Raw genomic sequence first — 23,848 nt, 5'->3', positions numbered from 1 at the left:
TACAGTTTAACACACGGTTATGCATAAAGTAAAGGAAAAGGTAGTCCCCTGTGCAAGCACCAGTCATTTCTGATTCTGGCCCTGGGGTGACGTCACATCACAATGTTTCCACAGCAGACTTTTTACGGGGTGAACATATGAAGCTGCCTTATACTGAATCAGACCCTCGGTCCATCAAAGTCAGTATTGTCTTCTCAGACTGGCAGCGGCTCTCCAGGGTCTCAAGCTGAGGTTTTTCACACCTATTTGCCTGGACCCTTTTTTGGAGATGCCAGGGATTGAACCTGGGACCTTCTGCTTCCCAAGCAGATGCTCTACGACTGAGCCACTGTCCCTCCCCAATGGTTTGGTGGTTTGCTATTCCCTTCCCAAGTCATCTCATCTTACCCCCTGCAAGCTGGGTACTCATTTTATTGACCTTGGATTGATGGAAGGCTGAGTCAGTCTTAAGCTGGCTACCTGCACCTAGTTTAGGAACATAACAGAAGCCATGTTGGATCAGACCAATGGTCCATCCAGTCCACTCTGTGTCACACAGTGACCAAAAACAAAAACAAAAAAACACCCAGACACCATCAAGAGGTCCACCAGTGGGGCCAGGACACTAGAAGCCCTCCCACTGTTGCCTCCCCAAGCACCAAGAATATAGAGCATCATTGCCCCAGACAGAGAGTTCCATCAATATACTGTAGCTAATAGCCACTGATGGAACTCAGCTCCATATGTTTATTCAATCCCCTCTTGAAGCTATGCTGGCAGCCATCACCACCTGCTGTGGCAGTGAATTCCATGTGTTAATCACCCTTTGGGTTAAGAAATACTTCCTTTTATCAGTTCTAACCCAACTGCTCAGCAATTTCATTGAATGTCCACGAGTTCTCGTATTGTGAGAAAGGGAGAAAAGTACTTCTTTCTCTACCTTCTCTATCCCATGCGTAATCTTATAAACATTTATCATGTCACCCCTCAGTCGACATTTCTCCAAGCTAAAGAGCCCAAAGTGTTTTAACCTTTCTTCATAGGGAAAGTATTCCAACCCTTTAATCATTCTAGTTGCCCTTTTCTGGACTTTTTCCACTGCTATAATATTTTCTTTGAGGTGCGGTGACCAGAATTGCACACAGTACTCCAAATGAGACCGCACCATCAGTTTATACAAGGGCATTATGATACTAGCTGATTTGTTTTCAATTCCCTTCCTAATAATTCCCAACATGGCGTTGGTCGTGAGCAGAGCTTGGACTGCAGCTTACCACATTGAAACAGAGATGCTTGAACACTTGCTAGTTCAATTTACATCCTGTTCACTGGCTGTGAACTACAGCTGCCGACCTCCAGGTGGTGCAAACCAAATGGGAAGAACACAGTAAGATTGGGAATGGAAAGACCCATGTTCTATAAATATAGTGTATCACAATTATTAAATAATATTGAATTTACAAAACACTACAGAAATTTCAATAGCTTGATGCAAGAAAGAACAATTTACTTGCAATTCAATTGGTGTGCAATATGCTTTAAAGTACCAAGCATATATTCTGACAGTTACATAGAAACACTCATACAAAGCAAAAATACAATGTAACAATTAATGAAGCGTAACGTTCTAAGAGAGTCCACCAAGAATGACAACTCGAGTGAGTGCAAAGTCCTTGTAGGTGCGATGACCTCTCCAAATTAGTTGCTGACAAAGCCAATGCTGCTTTGCAGTGAAATGAAGACTCAAGGTGCATAGAGCAATATATGTATGATGAAGTGTTGCCGATAACATGTTTCTTAGGTTAAAAAAACCGTGTTTCGGCGTCAACCTTTGTCTGACCAATTCACTTCATAATATCTGGAACCAATGTTCACAGTGTATATGCGCTTATTCAATTACTCTCAATGGCATTAGCGGTTCAGGTGGTGTCTGGAGATCTCCTGGGATTACAACTGATCTCCAGGCAACAGAGTTCAATTCCCTGAAGAGAATGGCTACTTTGGAAGAAAGACACTATGACACTAAACCCCACTGAAGTCCCACACTCTCCAAACTCTTGTTAGGCTCTCAACTTAGAACGAGCAACCTTACAGTGTGAGCAGGGATCTGATTTTTCAGTGTTTGGTTCAATAGGTTTGTCTTTTTGTTTTTGGGTGTTTGGCAGGTTGTTTCATTGTATTCCTTTCCTTACTAACCAGTTAGTACAATGTAGCTGGGATTTTGCACAAAGTCAATTAATTTCTATTTTGCCCCTATCCTTCCTGCGTAATTGCTCTGCTCAGCAGGCAATGTTTTAAATAGACAATTATATCACTCACAAATCATACAATTCAGTTATCAATAAATGTTGTGTTTCAATAAACACCTACCCTTCAGCATTTGTTTAAAATTATATAAATTTTATCATGTATGTTTTCAATTGTTAGCTGCATTTGTGGCCCCTGTGAGGGCAGAAAGATGAGACATACATTTTGTAAAATAAATAGTTCTTACTGATGCCAATTGCTGCTGATCAGTTTGAATTGGCAGCATCTTTGTGCATGTACAGTTTTGAGAAAATCCAGGGCATTTTTTGAGAATGAACGCAGTTCTGGCTGGCTTGGTGTTAGGGTGTGTGGCCTTATATGCAAATGAGTTTATGCTGGACTTTTTCTACAAAAAAGCTCTGTGCAGAAAAATGGTGATGTCAGGGGTGTTGCCTAATATGCAAATGAGTTCCTGCTGAGCCTTTCCTACAAAAATAGCCCTTGGAAAACCCAATGCAAATTGGTTCAGTAGGCATTTGTGGCTGCTTGGCATGAACTGAACAGACCAGGTGATTGGCTCACATCTAACAACTATATTTGAATACACTAAGGTCAACATTTGAGTCCATTCATAGCAAATTTTACAGCACTAGTCTTATTCATTTCCCACCACATGGCACGTTGACCTCATTACAATCTCTGGGAGATCCTCTTTTACCATTTTGCCTAAGAATAATTACAGTTCTCCCAGATGAATATGAACATATGAACATGAACATATGAAGCTGCCTTATACTGAATCAGACCCTTGGTCCATCAAAGTAAGTATTGTCTACTCAGACTGGCAGCAGCTCTCCAGGGTCTCAAGCTGAGGTTTTTCATGCCTATTTGCCTGGACCCTTTTTAGTTGGAGATGCCAAGCAGATGCTCTACCAATGAGCCCCATATGGAATACAGGAGGGAATTTTTGCATCAGGAATCTAATTGTTTTCTTTGCACACCTCATTAACAATTCAAATTAAGGAACATATATAAAAGGAAGAGAAGGAAGAGATTTAAGGAACATTTATTACTGCTCTGAGCCTGCTTTGGATAGAAATTTAATAAAGAAATCTAAATAAATAGAAATATATTTATTTAGATTTATTAGATTTATAAATCTAATAAATAAATAGTATAACTTGGCAGTGAAAACCTAAACAGAATTACAGTCTTTGAAACTCATTGCACTGTTAATGTGTTTCTAAACTAATAATAATTTAAAACCCAGCTATCCCTGAAAGGAGGATATGCCGGGTGACATGATCTGCATGAACATGTTGGATTTGTCATCTTCCGCACATAACAAACTAGAAGTCTAATCCCCATCCTACTTTCCTTGAAAGTGTGATTTCAGGCAATCACACAGACTTTTGCAGGTGTAGGCAACATTGATCATGCAAAATATATTCAGCAAAACTGAATTTACCAACATTGATATTAGGAAGACCTTAAAATAAATCCTATTAATAAGGCACCAATTATATACAAAGATAAAGGAAATATAGGCCTCTATTTATTGACTCAGTTTGAAATGAAAAGGGTGGTAATTTTCTTCCTCCAGGAATCAGATTAGGAAGCCTATCGGAAAAAGAATTAGGAAGCAAGCAGATAACATTTGAAGAGGTTATAAAAGCTTATAGGGAGTCTAGTGACAGATGAGAAAAAGTCAGGGCTATTCAGAGTAGATTGTGGAGTTCAAAGGAGAGTTTTAAAAGGTAGAGAATTGACTTGTAAGACAGATTTCCCAGGAGCACAGAATTTAGCCTTAAATTCCTCCACCCCTCAAGTTACACTAAGCAGTTATTCGGCAGGGGCATTGTATACCAAAGTCTGAAGATTTCCAAATATCCTACTGCATTTTAAGGTAAAATTTCCATCTTCATCTATTCACAACAGCAAATGCAGGTGGCAATCACATGTAAAACTGGCCAAACATTTTTTACTATCCTGAAATAAAAACCACAAAGCTACCAACAAGAAATGTAACTGAAAAAACATGTGAAAATAGAAACACATTAAAGAATTGACTAAAAATCCAAACAAAATGTAAAATCAACAAGGGACATTACAAACTATCATGATCCCTTCTCAGCTGGCTCTGGACTCCAACTCAGAAGCCTGAGGAGCAACATATATGGTCTGGGGGAGAGCAGGGAATTCTGAGAGACTCCTGAAGGGTAGATGCCCTAGGTCTATCTGCTCCAGAACTTAACATTGAGAAACCTGCAATGGAAACTCCTCCAGAATTTGACACTGAAGAGCCTGCAGTGAGAGCTCCTCTGCCAGAACTCCTCTGTGTCCTTCAGGTCTTAAGACAACTAAGCACCAGTCCAAGACCCAGACACACAATGCAAAAGAATCTGCCTCCATCCAGCAAAAGTGGCAGAGGCAGCAGGCTCATGCAGAGGTAGCAGGCTCATCCAGTGAAGACACAGTGCCAGGCTTGCAGCCCATGCCCCACCTCTTGGTCCAGTGATCATGATGATGTAATCCTGGCCCCAGTTAAGTCTGGACAGGAGGAGTCCCAGAGTGCTGCCTCAAGGGCAGGTGGAGCTGCTCTCCTCTCAGTCTATTTAAGCTTTGGGCTGGGAGGGGAAGCTTAAGGAATCAACCGGTGCACTAGGCATAAGCCTATGTGCCAGCTCCCTGCTCCTGTCTGCCAGCACCTGTTAGTACTTCTAACCTTCAATATCTAACTCTGAGGGCACTGCTCCAGAGAAGGTCTGTCTGCAGAATGTGGGGCAGAAATGGAAGAATTCATAGAAATGTATCTAAAGAGAAATAAGGCCATTGCCAGCTTTTTGAGGTCCTTCTCTATATGAAAAAGGATTTTAAGAGTAACCAAGAAAAGAACAGACTTGACTTTTATTGGTTAGCAATCTTCCTAAGTGCATATCTAATAATTACTCTCCTAGTATGGTATGAGAAAAGAACATTGCCCTTTTCAAGCATCACTAATAGTAATTTGCAAAGAAAAGTCTTTTCCTTTTTCAAAGCCTGATCACTGATGGTAGTTCATTAATTTGTTCTGCTTTTGAACAGCATGAACTTTGTCAGAGATACAGGTATCCATCAGTCATTGTATTAATCTCCACTATGTAATCTGATATCTACATATGTAATTTAAAATGTTCCAATGATTGCGTGAATACTCCTTTTAACATATTTTACAGAAATATGGAACAGTAGCTTAAGTCTAAATTCAGGCATCACAAGCAAACTGAACTTTGGGCATGAACCTGTTTAATTGTTGGACTTGTCCACTTAGCCATAGTTTAATCTGGGCCAAGAATCTTGATTAATGGGACAAAAGTACCCTAAATTAGGGGTTGACACATTCAAATGACTAGAGCCAGATGAAGACCTCTGTCTTCAGGCTTGAAAAGAGAGAGGGGAGAAAAAGAATGTATGAAAATGGCAATTAACCAGGTTTGTGTTTACCAAGAATACAGTCTGGTTTATTTGTTACATCCTAATTCAATTTAAGTGGATTGGCTATTAATTCATTTCATATAATGTAGAAAGAGCTATTTCTGCTTATCATGTAATTTATTGAGGAGATTCCCATTGTGGGTGTGCATCTAAGTGAGCAATCCATATTTTCAGGGCAAAGTCCACTAATGAATTTCACCAAAGCAAAGTATTTTTAATGACAAATTATCTGAGTTTGCATTATTTCATGTTAAATGAACCACTCTATCACTTAACTGGAAATGAGCCATATGATATAAAAAGTGTAATGTAGGAATAAGAAAAGAGCCAACAGTAATTATAGAACAAGGAATTGGAAGAGAGGGAGCCTTCAATATCAACTAAAATAAGGAAAATACAAATTCAAATTAGCACTGATGGAACAAAAGAGAGGAGGGGTCATTAAATTTCATATCCCATTAGGATACAATTCAAATCAGATACTGTAGTTAAGTGGGAAGGGAGTTTGATCATTAAGTCTGCAGCCAGGTGCCACCTTTAATGATTCTGAAGATGAATTTTATCTACAGGTTTATATACATTTTACAGGTTTCATTTTCTTACCACACAGCAGTAGTTATGGGAACCATGGCATATCTAGCAGATTATTAAACATTGCAGATCGACAACAGTACTTTCTTAACCTTAGTTGTTATAGATAGACTGTCTTGTAGCTTTACTTTCTTTAGTTGTTGTGATCCATTGTAAGGCATAGCTGCCATTAAATCTTGATGCTATTTGAGTTTATCAGTTTCCTTAGCCTGTAAGTTTTTGCAGGTGCTTAGCCTATTAGAGGCAATGTGCTTATTTTAATTGCATTCACCTGTGGTTTCAGTGCCTGGGAGCAGGAGTGGTAAAGGTGGAGATCCCTTGAGACTCCTGGCTGCCCCTGGTGGCTGTGGGTTCAGCACCTGGGAGCAGGAATAGGGCTCTCTAGGACCTTATATAGAAGGTCTAGATCCCTTAAGGCTCCCGGCTGGCCCAGGCTCTCTATGACCATACAACCATCTTGTAGTTTTACTAGATTTCCCCCCTGAAATGCTTAGCTTCTGAAAAGATAAAAGTCATAGCACCTTAGCAGTCTCAGCTATTCATGTTTCAAATATTTATGTTTCTCAGATTCCTTTGAATCATCTCATGAGAGCCATGCTCTACCAGATTCCAAGATGTGCAATAGTCAACCAAACCTATATATATTTTCATAACATTCCTGCTCAAAAGTTCTCTGTAATAGTTGAAAAATTTACTGCTCATACTCAGGAATTGTCTTATTGTTGTTCAATTGCACAGTCAATTCTGACTCTTTGTGACCCCATGGACAGTTACGCCAGGCCCTCCTGTCTTCCACCTCCTCCAAAGTCTGCTCAAATTTGTGTTAGTTACATCAGTAATGCTGTCCAGCCATCTCATCTTTTGCCGTCCCCTTCTTCTTTTGCCTTCTGTCTTTCCCAGCATCAGGATCTTCTCCAATGAGTGCTCCCTTCTCATTTGGTAGTGAAAGTATTTGAGCTTCAGCATCTGACCTTCCAGGGAACACTCAGGGTTGATTTCCCTTAGGACTGACTGATTTGATCTTCTTGCAGTCCAAGGGGCTCTCAAGATTCTTCTTCAGCATTACAACTCGAAAGCATCTATTCTTCTGTGCTCAGTCTTCCTTATGGTCCAACTTTCACAGCCATACATCCAGGGCCGGATTAAACCCTGTGGAGGCCCCTAGGCAGTTGAAATCTTGGGGGCCCCCTTGCAAATTATCTCAAGAGTTGGAGCACCCACCCTGCTGCCTGTGGCCCCCACTGCAGCCTGCAGGCACTGGTGGCTAAAAAGGCAAATGCAATATTGGGCTGTATCAACAGAAGTATAGTGTCCAGATCATGTGAAGTGATGGTATCACTTTCCTCTGCTCTGCTAAGACCTCACCTGGAGTACTGTGTTCAGTTTTTGGGCACCACATTTTAAGAAGGATATAGACAAGCTGCAACAGTTTCAGAGGAGGGCAACGAAGATGGTGAGGGGTCTGGAGACCAAGTCCTATGAGGAAAGGTTGAAGAAGCTGGGGATGTTTAGCCTGGAGAGGAGGTGGCTGAGAGGTGATATGATCACTATCTTAAAGTATTTGAAGGGCTGTCATATAGAGGAGGGTGTGGAATTGTTTTCTGTGGCCCCAGAAGTTAGGACCAGAACCAATAGGTTGAAATTAAATCAAATGAGTTTCTGGCTCAACATTAGGAAGAACTTCCTGACAGAGCAGTTCCTTAGTAGAACAGGCTTCCTCAGGAGGTTGTGGGCTCTCCTTCCTTGGAGGTTTTTAAACAGAAGCTGGATGGCCATTTGACAGCAATACAGATCCTGTGAATTTAGGGGGAGGTATTTGTGAATTTCCTGCATTGTGCAGGGGGTTGGACTAGATTACCTTGGAGGTCCCTTCCAACTTTATGACTTTATGGCTGGTAAGGACTGGGAAAGTTATTTTAAAATTTACCATATGCTACATATATGAGAATATCCTTACATTTCATGTTGAAGATGAATAGTTAGCACATAGTGACTAACACAGAACAGAATTCACAATATCTGGCATGTAATGGAAGGTAAGTGTGGATGAGGGAGCATTAACCATTTTGTGACTCTTTAACTACCCTGATTGCAACTGCAAGTAGAAATAACCTTCAACAGATATGCATCCTATTTAAAGGTAAGCATGCATACATATTCTATAGGAAGGAGGTACTCTAAAACTGCACTGAGCATTGGTTCTCATATTGGTATGGGTCACATGTGCCCCATTTCTTGTAAAAGATGCCTCATATTCAGGTGAGAGTATTCTATGTACTACAGCAGAGGTCCCCAACCCCCAGTCTGTGGACCAGTACTGGCCTGCAGCCTATCAGGAACCAGCCTGCAAAGCCGCGCCACCCCGTCCCCCCTGGCGCTGTGCAGTCTCACTGCCCCGTCTCTTCCTCGTGATGCCTCCTCCACCACCCTCCATTTCTACAATTTTAAGGCAGAAGGGGCGGTGAAGTGCCGCCTTCCCCAGCTCCTAAAGGGCTGACCCCCCCCCCACACGCCGAGCTTGGTGGGAAAAACCTCTATAGCAGTGGCCAGCAACCTGCTGAAGAAGCAGCCCTGCTCCTGCCTCCTCTCCACTTCCTTCCTGGGCGTGGGAATGAAGTGGGGTGGAAACAAGGGTGTCGCTGCTTCTTCAGTATGTTGCTGGCCACTGCTACAAAGTTTTTGCCTGCCAATATTGGTGTGTGTGTGTGTGTGGGGGGTCAGCCCTTAAGGAGCCGGGGAAGGTGACACACACACACACAAACTTTATTTAAAATGTCCACAGAAACAAAACAATTGTTTACTTCTGAAGACCAACAGCAATGTGATCCTTATTACCTCCACAGAGAGCTTATTCCACAGAAGTGGAGCCAGTACAGAAAAAGTTCATGAGCATCTGGTTGCCAGCTCTGTCACTCTCAGGGAAGGCAACACTAACCAATATTGATCTTAGAAGCACACTGGTGGCATGTGAATTCACAGAGACTGATGTCTTGCAGACTTTTAACATGGTCTACTAATGGCTATAAAGCAGGGGTGGCCAAACTTGCTTAACATAAGAGCCACATAGATAAATGTCAGATGTTTGAGAGGAAGAAGAATTGCAGATTTATACGCCACCCTTCTCTCTGAATCAGAGGCTCAGAGCAGCTTACAATCTCCCATATCTTCTCCCCCCACAACAGACACCATGTGAGGTGGGTGGGGCTGAGAGGGCTCTCTCAGAAGCTGCCCTTTCATGATAGCTATGGCTAGCCCAAGGCCATTCCAGCAGCTGTAAGTGGAAGAGTGGGAAATCAAACCAGGTTCTCCCAGATAAGAGTCCGCACACTTAATCACTACACCAAACTGACATGAATGTCAGATTTTTGAGAGCTGCAAGACAGGAAGGGAAGGGAAGGGAAGGGAAGGGAAGGGAAGGGAAGGGAAGGGAAGGGAAGGGAAGGAAGGAAGGAAGGAAGGAAGGAAGGAAGGAAGGAAGGAAGGAAGGAAGGAAGGAAGGAAGGAAGGAAGGAAGGAAGGAAGGAAGGAAGGAAGGAAGGAAGGAAGGAATGGAAGGAGGGAACCTTTGAACTAGGTGACAGTTCTCATCTAGGATGCAAAAACAATAGCCACATTATACTTTTTATTAGGTTCAACCAAATGACTCCCAATATTGCTCAAGTTTTCCCCAGAATTCTTCATCAGTGAACCTCAAAAGCTTACACATTTTTGTATCATCCATTTACTTAAGTTCTATCCCATCTTTCTACCCAGTAAAGACCCGAAGCAGCTTACATCATTCTTCTCCATTTTATCCCTACAACAATCCTGTGAAGTAGCTTAGACTGAGAATGTGTGTGTAACTGGGCCAAGCCAAGGTCACCCAGCAAGCTTCCATGGCAGAGCGGAGACTTGAACCCAGGCCTCCCAGAACCTAGCCTGACATTCTTACTACTCCACACTTGCAGTAAATGAAAATAAAGGAAGGAAGGAAGAATGCACAAAGGCTGCCATGGAGAATATATGCATTGATGATGCCAGACTTCCTACAAGCCAGAAGCTAGGTGTTATCGCTTTTGCGATAAGAGGGCCAAGCTAACTTTCAGTAGAACTGCCAGGTTTAATGAACACACCAGGTGGCTTGTAGCCCAGAAAAGTTAGGCTTACTGCCCGGCCAGCTCCCTCCCTCCTATTCTCTGAGGGAACGTTAACCCAAGCCTTCGTCCCAAAAACTCTTAAAAATTTCATGTCAGGGACTTTATCATATAGCCTTCTATAAGGCATGTCATTCACAGCCTTACTCCAAATCCTATTACAAAGATATACTGCGGAGTACATGGCCTCGGCCCAATAAGAAATTGGCAATCTGGCATCCTCAAACATGCTGTACATTAAATTTTGTAATACAGCTCCATGCCGCTCGGCCAGCCCATTTTCCTGGGGCGTGGCTGGGTTAGCTAATCTTCTTTACTGGGGCTCACCGTTGAGCACATCACACCGCTCTCTCTGCAAACACCCGCACCGACAGGGTCCTAGTGCTCCTCTGACATCTTTCTGTCTCTCCATGCCTTTCCAAACAAGCGCCCAGTCCTCCTTCCCTCGCCTGCCTCTCTCTCTCTCACACACAGAGGAAGGCACGCAGGGACGGGACGGCAGGAGGCCACTGGGCACTGTTGCAGGGGTGGCAGGAAGCTCTACTCGGCTGGAGGAAGAGGCATAAGAAACACCCGGCTGTGAAAACTGGGGGGAGGGATGAGCTGGCCCAGGGCCCCCAAAGACCTGGGGCCCATAGGCAAGTGCCTAGTTTGTCTAATTGTTAATCCAGCTCTGCATACATCACTACTGGGAATACCGTCACTTTGACTATACAGACTTTTGTTGGCAGGGTGATATCTCTACTTTTTATTCTACTGCCTAGGTTCACCATAGCTATCCTCCCAAGGAGCAAACGTCTTTTAATTTCATGCCTACAGTAACCATCTGCAGTGATCTTGGATCCCAGAAATGTGATGTCTGTCACTACTTCCACATCTTCTCCTTCTATTTGCCAAGGAGTGATGGGGCCGGATGCCATGATCTAGGTATTTTTGATGTTGAGTTTCAACCTACTTTTGTGATCTCCTCTTTCACCCTCAACAAGAGGTTCTTTAGGTCCTCTTCACTTTCTGACATTAGAGTGGTGTCATCTGCATATCTGAGGTTGTTGATGTTTTCCCTGGCAATCTTAATTCTGGCTTGTGCTTCATCCAGGCTGGCATTCCTCATGATGTACTGTGCATATAAATTAAATAAGCAGGGTGACAATATGCATCCTTGTTGAACTCCTTTTCCTATTCTAAACCAATCAGTTATTCAATATCCCATTCTAACAGTTGCTTCTTACCCCTTATACAGGTCTCTCAAGATACATGTGAGGTGGTCTGGTACTCCCATCTCTTTAACTACTTGCCACCGTTTGTTGTGATCAACACAATCAAAGGCTTTAGCATAGTTAATGAAGCAGAAATAGACATTTTTCTGGTACTCCTGTGCTTCCTCCATAATACAGTGAATGCTGGCAATTTGGAATTGTCTTAGAATAAGCAAAAACAACATGAAAGGGTAGGGTGACCTAATATGAGGTGGTACTAGCGAACTGGATATTATCTGACGTCTTCTAGGGTGTATATGTAGAACAAAACCTCCAACATGTCAATAGCATTATAAAAAAAAAATCAGAGGTGTAAAACTCTTGGTAAGCAACAATGATGCATTGCTGAGGAGCTGCACTAGAAAATCTTCTCTAATATATGCAGTTTTATTTTATTTTATTTTATTCATACCCCGCTCTCCCTGCCGAAGCAGGCTCAGGGCGGCTAGTGAAGAAGTGATGAAGAAGCAAAAACTTTAGTGATGAGGAAGCAAAAACTTTCCATTTGCAATGGCATAAATCTGTGCAGTTAGTAAAGACTTCATTTGCAAACATTTATTCACTATTCATTCTGTGGAGAGATGCATTTAAGACAAAAGACATGCATGGGTATTCTGAAACATCACAACATCCAGTCCTGCTGCAGTCGCTGCAGTGTGTATGCACCCAAGGAATATTGCATTGCAGCAAATTTGAGAAAGTTTAATTCCATTCCATTCCATTCCATTCCATTCCATTCCATTCCATTCCATTCCATTTCTTTTCCCTTTTTTTGCCTTTCTCTTTCCCCCTCTCTCTTGATGATGTGGCACCAACTTCTGCTTGCTAGTCATATGAGGTCAAGTAACATGAGTTCAGGTGATTAGTACCACAGAGCACTGAAAGCTAGTAGAAGAAAGAAAGCCATTAAAATAATCACACTTGTTGGGAAAGGCTAGATCTAAGGAGAAATTCCAGTATCTTGCAGTATCAGGTAATCAGACTATTCATCAGGGCCTGTCAAATGATCCAGCAGGGTCTTGAATCACTACCTGCCTGCTAAGGGTGAAAAAAAAAATTGAGACTGATTCTGACAGGACAGAAGTAATGCTGGCTGGGAACGCAGAAATCTTGAAAGACATTCTGCTTCTCACCTTTGATAGTGTACAACTAACCCTTGTTGCCTCAGTTAAGAGCCCATAGGTTATACTGGATCTAACATTACTGCTGGAGAAGTTAATGTATTACCAGGTTCAATTAAAGGTATCAGGAATTACATACAAAGCCTTCATAGTCTTGGATCCTCATGCTTTCAGGATGACCTCTCATCTATGCTCTGCCATAACAGTTTTGTTCTGCCATAATGGTTTTGTTATTTCAGCAGCATATTCAGTAAGTGCCTCCCTACAAATGGTCAAGATCAACAACTACCTGTACAGCAGGCCTGCTTCATGAGTTCAGGAAGGCTCCTGCTTTCCTGGCATTGTGAAAGCTATGCAAAGCTGAATGATCCAGGAGAGCTTTTTTGCAAAGGTAATAGCGTTATATTATAACAGATCAGTCAATAAGATGCTTTAAGAAAGAGAAAGGGATTGTCGACTATATTATACTATTGTGTATAGCACATACTAATTTGTTGTATGTATTATTCTACATGGTAGGACATCATGTTATGTAAGACAATACAGTTTTCTTTTAGTTTTCTGTAATACCAAACAAATTGCATTATTTATTGGATTTTCCATTTTGTTGATTGCCTTGACTGAGACTATGTGATCTGTTTGAATCACAGTGAGAAATATGGACTACAAATAATGTAAATAAAATAAATAACTACAAGACAATGCATGGACTAGGCTTGCTAATCCCCAGGTCCCAGTGGGAGATTCCTCGGTTTTGCAGGCTCCTTTCTGCCCCCAGCCAGCTGGGGTGAGGGGAAGCCCCACCCCCACAACTGCCATGTGCCTTTCCACCTTGGAAGGCTTAGAAGACTTGGGAAGGGCTTGCTTTTTGAAAGGTGTGTATGCCTTTAAATCTTCAGAGACAGGCTGAATGGGGGCAGAGTGAGCCTGCAGAACAACATGGCTGTTGTGAAAGAGGGGAAGCAGCCCAGTCACTCCATTTGTTTTACAGCCAGGCCTCAGATTCAGTGGGAGCTCACAGAAGCACAGCTCCTGAACCTTTCTGATAGTTTCACCTCCTCCTTCTGAGAGTTCCACCTTCTTGTCCATTGAATAGTATGAGCAGCTACAGAACAATCCCTGGATGAGCTCCACCACCTATTTTTCTACAAAATTACTTCTGTTTACAGCCCTTTCAGAAGTCGTTTGAACAGTAAAATAGAGAGAACTTCTGATTTCCCTGTGTTAGTCTAAAGAAGTTGGTTGAGTATACAGCATTCAACAACTCCCATGGTGAGTAAATTGCCCCAGTGAGATCACAAAGTGTGTGCTTCCAAACTGTGTTTATTTTGGCTGTGTGTGTGTGTGTGTGTGTGTGTGTGTGAGAAAGAGAGAGAATGGAAGGGCAGCCAGCTCCTGGGAGATGAGGGAATGAAGACTGTATTCATGGGGACTGCACTGTTGTATTTTTATTTATTTATTTTAAGGAATGGGAAAGTCACCTAGCTCCACCCACAAAGTCTTCTATCCCCAAAGTCCCCAGGTATTTTCTGAGTTAGACTCGGCAACCTTACTTTGCACTCAGCCAGGGAAAGAACTATGTTTACATTGGTATTTTCTACTGAAATCATGGTGTGAGTAATGCTGTTTAAATTTCCATCTGAATTTCAGCTCAGGGAAGGGTGACTCCAGATTACCCCCTCTCCCTCCTAAATACCTCCCCTGTGTTCTTTATTTGGAAATATTTTTAGGAACTTGAACCACCTTTCTTCATACCTTAGCCAGTCTGGCCTGGTAACTCACCTTTCTCCTCTCTTTTCCAAGCCTTGGAAGAAAAGCATCTTTTACCTCTGGCCCTATATCTGATGCCAGAATCTTCCTACAAATCATGTTTTGTTTGTACCTTTGACTTGTTCTGCTGAATTTTGACTATTGAAGGCTACCTCAGTACTGCAAGATATCTAGGTGTGGATATCCCATCGCATGTGGCCAAACCACCTACCCTGCCCCCCATGAGATTACATTTTGTATTATTTTGCAGCCTGGACTCATAGACCACTGCTTTGGGAATCAACTCCTTTCTGAAACCTGCTCAGGTAGGCAATTATTGACCTTATTTTGTTCTCTTACTCTGTTTTTTTTGTTTGTTTGTTTCACACCTCTTCTTGAGTGGAATACAGTGTGTGTGTACATAAATTACATGATACTTTACATGAACATGCCAGCTTTAGTATTCTAGTTCATCAGGAAAGCTGCTTGCATCATAATTTCCCTCAATGAATTTTGTTTCTGATTTCTCTATGCCTGAATTTTCAGTATTCCTTTCAGTCTCAGAGATGAGCAGTGTCGCTTTGTCAGCAGATCCTTTAGAGCTGTTAATGTGCACCCATTTAGGGGCATTGTTAAGCCTGTTGTAGAAGCTAAGACTGCAGTTCCTTTAATACAGGAGTGAAAGACAGTGGAAGGAAAGTTGCTGTCTTATTGCCATGCTATAATTGTGAGAATTTTGGCTCAAATTAGGAAGTGGGTCACATTCACACCGACATGTGCCACCAAAATACATATTATAACAAGAAGACAACCTATTTTTAGCAAGAATAGCCATCTAGTAACATCACAACACTATAAAAAGATGCAAAATATCTCAGGGCAAGGCAATATCTGACTATAAGGAATTATGTAGTTAAGATCTTTTGCAAACAGCTGTTTACTATCACTAGCCTAAAAGGAATTATTGAATCCACATTATTTTAAATTACCCTCAGTCATAAATCTTGATTGTATTTCTGGAGAAGGATATTGAGCTGAATACAGTCCCCATGATGCATTCCAAATCACACCACTGCATTTGGTACTATCAGTCCATTAAAATGTTATTGTATTGCCTGCACTACAAGGTAAGAAAGAATGTGGGGTAGCTACTGTAGCAGAATTGGGTAAACTAATGTAGCAGAATTGGGTAAACTAATAGTGCAGTCACCTGGGGGGTTTTGGCCACTGTGTGACACAGAGTGTTGGACTGGATAGGCATTTGGCCTGATCCAACATGGCTTCTCTTATGTTCTTATGTCTTAAGCAGAGTTACACCTTTCTGTGTCCATTGGAGCCAATGGGGTTAGAAGTGTGTATGTCTGCTTAGGACTCCATTGTAATTTTCAGTGAAGGAGTAATTAGCACCTGAGAAGATTTGATACAATCACAGTAAGAACAAAGCCCCAAGTACTGAGGACGCAAGTGGACACACAGAACCCAATAAGATGCTCAAATGCTCATGGATTAGGGCATGGGAAAGGGTAATAATCTAAAATAAATGGAGACAATGGTTGCTACACAGTGTTATTAGGAGGCAAGAGCTTTCTCTGTTAAAATATTAGCCAAATGTTAGGTGGGATTATAGGTTTGAGTGTTTTCTTGGAGCTGTCCTACCTTGCAGCATGGCCTGCAGTGAGTAGTCCCACCAGTTAACACTACAACCCAAGGGGAACTAGCATACAGCTGCTTCTGTTGTGGTGAGGGAGCCAGTCCTCACTCATAGGAAAGGGCAGAATTGTGCACTGTTGAAGAAATTTCAATTGACCCTTCTAGACCAGTAAACACAGAGACAAATTCACAGTTAAACCACAGTTTATTGCTTTAACATCAGGATAGTCAGAGCACTGAAGCAAACCTCCCATCTCCACAAGCAGCAAGAGACCAACTCCTTTCCCATGAGATCAGTAGGAAATTGAAAGTATAACTCTATAATGAAAAAAATTGCATGGTACATGTACTTTTTCTGATATGTACAGGAAGAATTGATACTTGCTTTGTGATATATATTGGGTTCAAAATGCACATTAAAAAGGTACTCTTAACTCAGCATTATGTCATAGAATCACAGAGCTGGAAAGGACCTCCAGGGTCATCAAGTCCAGTGGTCCCCAACCTTTGTGGTGCTGGGGACTGGCACCAGGGCCAGCCCACCCACCACAGCCCCAGGGCTGGCAGGGTGGGGCCACCAAATTTGGACCCACCCCCCGCGGTGCTGTGTAGCCTCCCCATCCCCCCACAGTCATGCAGCCTCCCCCCTCCATGGCCATCCAGCCTCCTTGCACCACCCACGCAGCCATGCAGCCTCCCTGCCACCCGCCCGTGCTGTGCAGCTTCCTTGCCCCCCCCCCCCATGGCTGTGCAGCCTCCCTGCCCTGTCTCTCCTCACGGCGCCTCCTCCACCACCCTCCGTTTCTACAATGAGACTGCACAGCACTGCTGGGGGGGGAGGACGGGGCAGCCTGGCTTCACAGACTGGTTCCTGATAGGCCACGGACCGGTACTGGTCCATGGACCGGGGGCTGGGGACCCCTGATCTACTCCAACCCCCTGCACAATGTAGGAAAACTCACATATATCTTCCCTCCACCCACACCCAGTGACCCTGTTCCATGCCCAGCATATGCACTTTTTGTGCACTAATCTGTTAATGTATGAGATCATAATGTAATTAATAACATTAAATAGAGATCAGGAACAATTCTTCCTCATACTATGAATGACAACAAATAGTTAATCTATAATTATGAGGATCTACCAGCATTTCTGATAACTTGTTACAAACAGGAGATTGCCAAAAGAGAACTGTGGTGACAGGAAGTTGCCCTGATTAGGAAAGAACATATGAGAAGAAAACTCCATTCATAACATTTTGAGGTCCACTTGCATTGGGTTAAAACCAGATTTAGAATCTATTTTTGTAGTTCCTGGGTTTCACTACTTAGAACAGCTTTAGTTTTGGTCTTGGATATGAATACTTTACTTCAAAGTATTCTACCAGATGGTACTTGTGTACATGTATAATCACAATCTTTGAAGAGGTGGGCTACTTACCAGACAAAAACGAAATGTAGTTGAGCTGTCAGTACTGAATTATTGTCTCCCATCTTGATTTACTGGTATAGTTGTCACCACAAGAAATCAAGCACAGAAATCATACAAGAAACTATGTATCTGTAAAAAAGGCACATTAGCTCTTTGTTAAGTGCTTTGCTGATATTATTATTTATTATTTTTAATTTGTCATCAAGTTGCAGCTGACTTATGGCAATCCTTGTTGAAGGTTTTCAAGGCAAGAGATGTTCAGAGTTGGTTTGTCTTTGTTTGCCTCTTAAAATACCTCTCTTTCTCTCTCATAAAGCATGTGAGTAGGAGGGAATTAAAAACTATGCTAGGAAAGCTGGGGGAGGGGAGATAGAACGTAATTACTGCTTTAATTATGAAAATTGAAGATTGTTAAATCTGCTTGCAGGTCTCCCCACCCACACCCCCCACCACCGGTAGCCTAGAAATTATCTGCTAAAACAATATAGGCAGAGGTGGATAGTTAATATGTAGTAAGGGAAACACTTTGCACATGTGCAGAACATTTGCATTCTTGAAATTTACTGAAGATATTGTTCTTAGCTCAGATTCAGAGCTTTTTTTAGTAGAAGGGGCTCATTTGCATATTAGGCCACACTACGTGCCACACATCACTGCCACATGGTGGGTTGGGCCAGCAGAAAAAAGCCTTGCTTAGATCTATCTATCTATCTATCTATCTATCTATCTATCTATCTATCTATCTATCTATCTATCTATCTATCTATCTATCTATCTATCTATCTATCTATCATCTTCTAAAACAGCTTATTTTTCTACTGTGAGAAATGATGCTTCTTAAGATTTCCTGAATGTTACCCTCTTCAGCCCATTAGTAAATAAGTTCTTTTTTGTGTGGAGAGGGGCTCTGCAGTGAGAGGTTAAGTTTGCTTGAATATTATGCCTCTTCAGTCCTTTAGACCAAATTTCAAGGAAGCATCCTTTAGACCTAATTTCCAAATTTCAAGGAAGCAAGCAGAATAAAAGACATAGGTCGTTTTCGCACTTAGCGTTTGCTCCCCTTATTCCGCGGCGCAATTATGTCCGGATCATTTTTCTCGTTTTCGCACATTGCCTCTTTAGTGGAGTCGCTTTCCATGAAGCCCCGGCTCAAATCGTTTTCGCACTAGCATCGACTTGAGTTCGATGCCCTGTCAATCATTTTTTTTTTAAGCGCAAGTCTGGTTGCGTAACTACGTAACAACGTAACAAGAGCGTCACGTGTGCCGCTTCTGCTTATGGATTGGCTGCAGCTGTAGCATCCTCCACAGCCCTTTATGTGTTAACAGAAGCATTCACAGTGGAGAATCTGGATGTCAACTTCCCGCCACTGATGGTGATTGGCGGGTGCTCAGCGCGCTCCGCGGAGTCGTCTGGGTGTCCCCAGTCGCCTCCGCTGGCTGCGTGGACTAACGCTATTTCGTTATAACGAAATGGTTGCGCCATAATGAAATGGTTATGGCGACACACTACATGTTGTTCAAACTGGAGAAAGCTTTTACATTTAAGCCTCCCAGCACTTGTGTGTGTGTGTGTGGCAGGTTCTTCCCTTCCCAGCCTCGCTCCCTCCCGGGTGGCGAAGCTGGGATTTCCTCCGCGCTCTTCCCCCTCCCTGGCTGGCGCTTGCAGCTGCAACGGCGACCTAACGAACTAACGAAATGGTTGCGCCATAATGAAATGGTTATGGCGACACACTACACGTTGTTCAAACTGGAGAAAGCTTTTACATTTAAGCCTCCCAGCACTAGTGTGTGTGTGTTTGGCAGGTTCTTCCCTTCCCAGCCTCGCTCCCTCCCGGGTGGCGAAGCTGGGATTTCCTCCGCGCTCTTCCCCCTCCCCGGCTGGCGCTTGCAGCTGCAACGGCGACCTAACGAACTAACGAACTGGTTGCGCCATAATGAAATGGTTATGGCGACACACTACACGTTGTTCAAACTGGAGAAAGCTTTTACATTTAAGCCTCCCAGCACTAGTGTGTGTGTGTTTGGCAGGTTCTTCCCTTCCCAGCCTCGCTCCCTCCCAGGTGGCGAAGCTGGGATTTCCTCCGCGCTCTTCCCTTTCCCCGGCTGGCGCTTGCAGCTGCAACGGCGACCTAACGAACTAACGAAATGGTTGCGCCATAATGAAATGGTTGCGTTATAACGAAATGGTTATGGCGACACACTACACGTTGTTCAAACTGGAGAAAGCTTTTACATTTAAGCCTCCCAGCACTAGTGTGTGTGTGTTTGGCAGGTTCTTCCCTTCCCAGCCTCGCTTCCTCCCGGGTGGTGAAGCTGGGATTTCCTCCGCGCTCTTCCCCCTCCCCGGCTGGCGCTTGCAGCTGCAATGGGGACCTAACGAACTAACGAAATAACGCAACAGCGGAAAAGCAATAATATCGCTATTACGCAAGAAATATGAAGTTTAAAAAAAAAATGGCCGTGCGGGCACTTTTGGGAAGCGCCGCAAATGGCTGATGATTGGCCAAGGGGGTGGATGGGGTGGGAGGATGGAAAGGGAGAGGGTGACGCCCACAAAGCAGTCGATCCGGCGTGGATGGATTTCCCACAGCAAACTCCGAGGAGTGGATCCGGTGTGGATCCGGAGGTTTTCAAAAAATCCGGAAGGAGGTGGATCTAGATACTCCGGCGTGAAACCCCTGCAGCACCGGAGCAAGACGCAGCGCCGGAGCAACAGGTGCGAAAACCAGGAAAAGATCCGGAGGTAAATGGAGTGCTACGCCGGAGTAAACGCTAGTGCGAAAACGGCCATAGTAACTAAAAGACATCCCACACATGCTCATATATTCAGGCAGGTAGCTGTATTTGTTTGCAGCAAAACAACAAAGTTTGAATACAGTGGCACCTTCAAGTCCAACAAAGTTCAATTCTGGATATAAGGTTTCATGTGCATCTGATGAAGTGTGCACACATACAAAAGCTTATACCCAGAATTAACATTGTTGGTCTTAAAGGCCCCTGGACTCAGATTTTGTTCTGATGCTCAGATACCTTCTTTTACACCAACAAGTTACCACATGATTATGTGCAATTAATGATACAAACCAGGCTGAGCAAAACTGGGCATTCATTTTTCCCGTCTTACTCCTGAGACAAGCTTCCACTGCAAACAGAGGAGGCAACCCCCAAATAGTATAAATCTTACTCCAATTTTCTCCCAATGTTCTCAGTTGTCCCTGCAGATGCTGAAGTGCAGAGAAACAAATAGAGAAAGAAAATACAAAGTACCAAGGGGAAAAATTATTATGGAACAGAGCAGATGGTAATGAATTTGGTAAGGAAGGCAATTAAGTAGTTTAAGGCATCTTGCAGCTTCTCCTTCTCCATTTCTCCCATGGCAATCTGTACAATAAAAACTTGCATATTTCTCTACAATAAAAAGGGTGAGATATTTATTTTTTTAAATGAAAGTTGGGAGCTCAGAGGGGGAGCATGACATTTTTTGACAGAGCATTGTATCCATGCACTATTTGTTACTGTGGTCCTGACTCCTTCAGACCCTAAGTCCGAAGATATCAAAATTTTCCCAACATAGCAACCAATTAAACTTAAATATACTACCTTTGCTTTATTCTTGTTCAGCTCTCTTTGGGATGGTGTTGAGTCTGGTAGGCTGCTTCTATCTTTTCTTCTACCCTTGCCCTACTAATGTATAGACATTCATAGAGAGGTTAGTACTAATGCCATGGCCAGCGAACATACTCATGAGTTGACTCTTGGATCTCCTCACATCACCACCATGTGACTCAATCAAATGCTAATTAGCTTCATGGCTGTAGCAGTGGTGATGGATTTAATTTCCTTCTGCCTTGTAGCCATTTTACATCAGCGCAAAAGATGAAGCTAATTACTCCCAAAGTCATGGGTTGTTGAGTCAGGTAATTTTTTAATGTTGTAGGAGGGGGGAAGAGTCCCATCAATTTGTGTGAGAAAGGACATGTGGAAAATTCTGTTGATTGCTGTACTGTACTATTTGAATACACAGGAAGCAAGCTAACAAATAGGCCTGAGGTGCTCATGAACAGCCAAACTACTAGGGAATGTGAGCCAAACTGATGGGAATTAAAGCATCCCTAATCAATACATATTTGCCAGATTGCACATGGTGACTTCTTGAGATAAAGGCCTTCTCCCTTAAACAGAATGAAATTTCCATTCCTTCATAATAATGCACTCTCCCCCTTATATGTCAACCCATTTATAGGCAGGAGCTTTTAGTCTCTAATGGAGAAGCTGTAATGCTCTTAGGTAGTATTTAGTTACATAATCACAATATGCATTATTCTTCTTTGTGTTTGGAGCAGATGTACCTGCTGTCTGGAATGAAAAATAAAAACCATGTGTAGCAAAAAGTGCACACATGCTATCAGTTTGTGATGATAGCATTATATATGCTGCCAAGTTTCTATAACTGAGTGGCAAAGGAAGATGTCTGAACATCTTGCAACTGGAGGAGCCTCCATCGTATGGAGTCAAAATATGATGCCATCAGGCCATGACAGTTAGTGAAGTATTCTGCACAAACATTCTCCTCCTTGGTTTTTCCCCTGTCCTTGTGATCTCAACTGTAGCCACCTGGTGATGAAATCTGCCTGACCATTAAGCTTTCCACAGATTTTCGCTGGGCAACTAGAAATCTAGGCATTTGTGACCAAAATCCAAAGCCTTTCCGTGAGAGGGTCTGACTGAAGGGTATTTTTACTGCTTCTTTTTCCCCCACTTAAATTTGATTCTAGGCCTCCAACTTTCCTTTTTAGATTCAGCGCCATATACAATACTATTATTAGTTTTGCTCCATTGCCTTATTTTTGCTGCACCAACTCTGTGTTTCCAAAGAAAGAACATTAATGATAGAATTTACAGCTTCTTGGCTTGGTCTGTGAACAACAGGAGACAGAAGGAGAAAGACCAGCAAGCCACCCAGTATATTCATTAAGGAGGTCATAAATGTATGGCTCATCTGGATTGATGGATATAGAGGTGTGTCTACTGAACTCTTTTCAATATCAGTTTTAGATTTGTCCATGAAAACTCAATAAACTGTATAATTATTGGAGGAAGGGGCTGGTCCATGATGCTAGTTCTATGCCAGTGTCAGCTGTCCCCACACATAGTCCAATACTCTAACCACTGCATCTCATTGGCTTTACACCAAGAAGATTGTATTGTAGAAGATCTAGAATGCTAAGTATCAGAGAAGGAATTTTTATTAGATGACAATATAGTATGTTGGAATCCAAAGGGCTTGACTATCACATTTATTAAAAGAAAGTGATCAGATCTGAGGAGAGGTTTAATAGCTCTCAACAACAGGATTCCTCTGATTTATTAAGAAGGTAAATAAAATTACTATTATTTCCATTAGGTAAAGTGCAATGTACTGAGTGACGAGACGTGTTGAAGGCAACATGCTTTATTAGCGAGTACGTCACAAGACAAGGCAATGCGGGCTGGGTCCCGATTATATACATACCCCGGAACAACCCTCAGTCTGGCCAGGTCCAATCCTGGCCAGTTAAACTTCCCGCCACAGATCTTGATTGGCGCAGCGTATTTGCAGAGGTACATCCGGGGACCAGTGGACTTCCACTGGTCACCTCCGTAGCGTCTGCTGTGTTGTAATTTCAGGACTGAAATGCAAGACACAACACTCCTCCCCACCTAGTTCAAGACACGAAGTCTTTCAAGTAGGCTGGCACCCTGCATTCCCGGGTCGACCTCCTCGGGGTTATTTGGAGAGTAGGAGCGGCCGCTATGGCTGGCGGGGAGGCTGGTTCCTCGTGGTGGAGTAACGCCGGAAAAGGGCTGTCCGTCGCCTGTTGCTGTTCCAGAATCTCCTCTCTGGGGGGGTGCTCCCCCCACTGTGGTGCTCTTTCGCTCGCATAGTCAGTGTGGCTGGCATAGGCTGGGCAGCTTCTGGAGGTGTTGCTGTTAGTACTCCCCCGCTTCCCGCTCCCCTGATTGCTGTCGGTTCCTCCGGTAATGTGTGATGGCACAGCTGGTCAATATGCCTTCTTAGGATCTGGCCCCTCTCTGACGAGACCTCATAGGAGCGGGACCTGGTGACCCACAGCACCCGGGTGGCTAAGCACTCCGGCCCGCTTGCAAAGTTCTTTACGTATACCGGATCCCCTGGAAAGAATCCCCTAGCAGCTTCCCTGGTTTCGGGGGAA

This window comes from Heteronotia binoei, chromosome 3 (assembly GCF_032191835.1).
Source record: "Heteronotia binoei isolate CCM8104 ecotype False Entrance Well chromosome 3, APGP_CSIRO_Hbin_v1, whole genome shotgun sequence".
In the NCBI taxonomy this organism is placed as follows: domain Eukaryota; kingdom Metazoa; phylum Chordata; class Lepidosauria; order Squamata; family Gekkonidae; genus Heteronotia; species Heteronotia binoei.
This window is presented reverse-complemented; position numbering follows the sequence as displayed.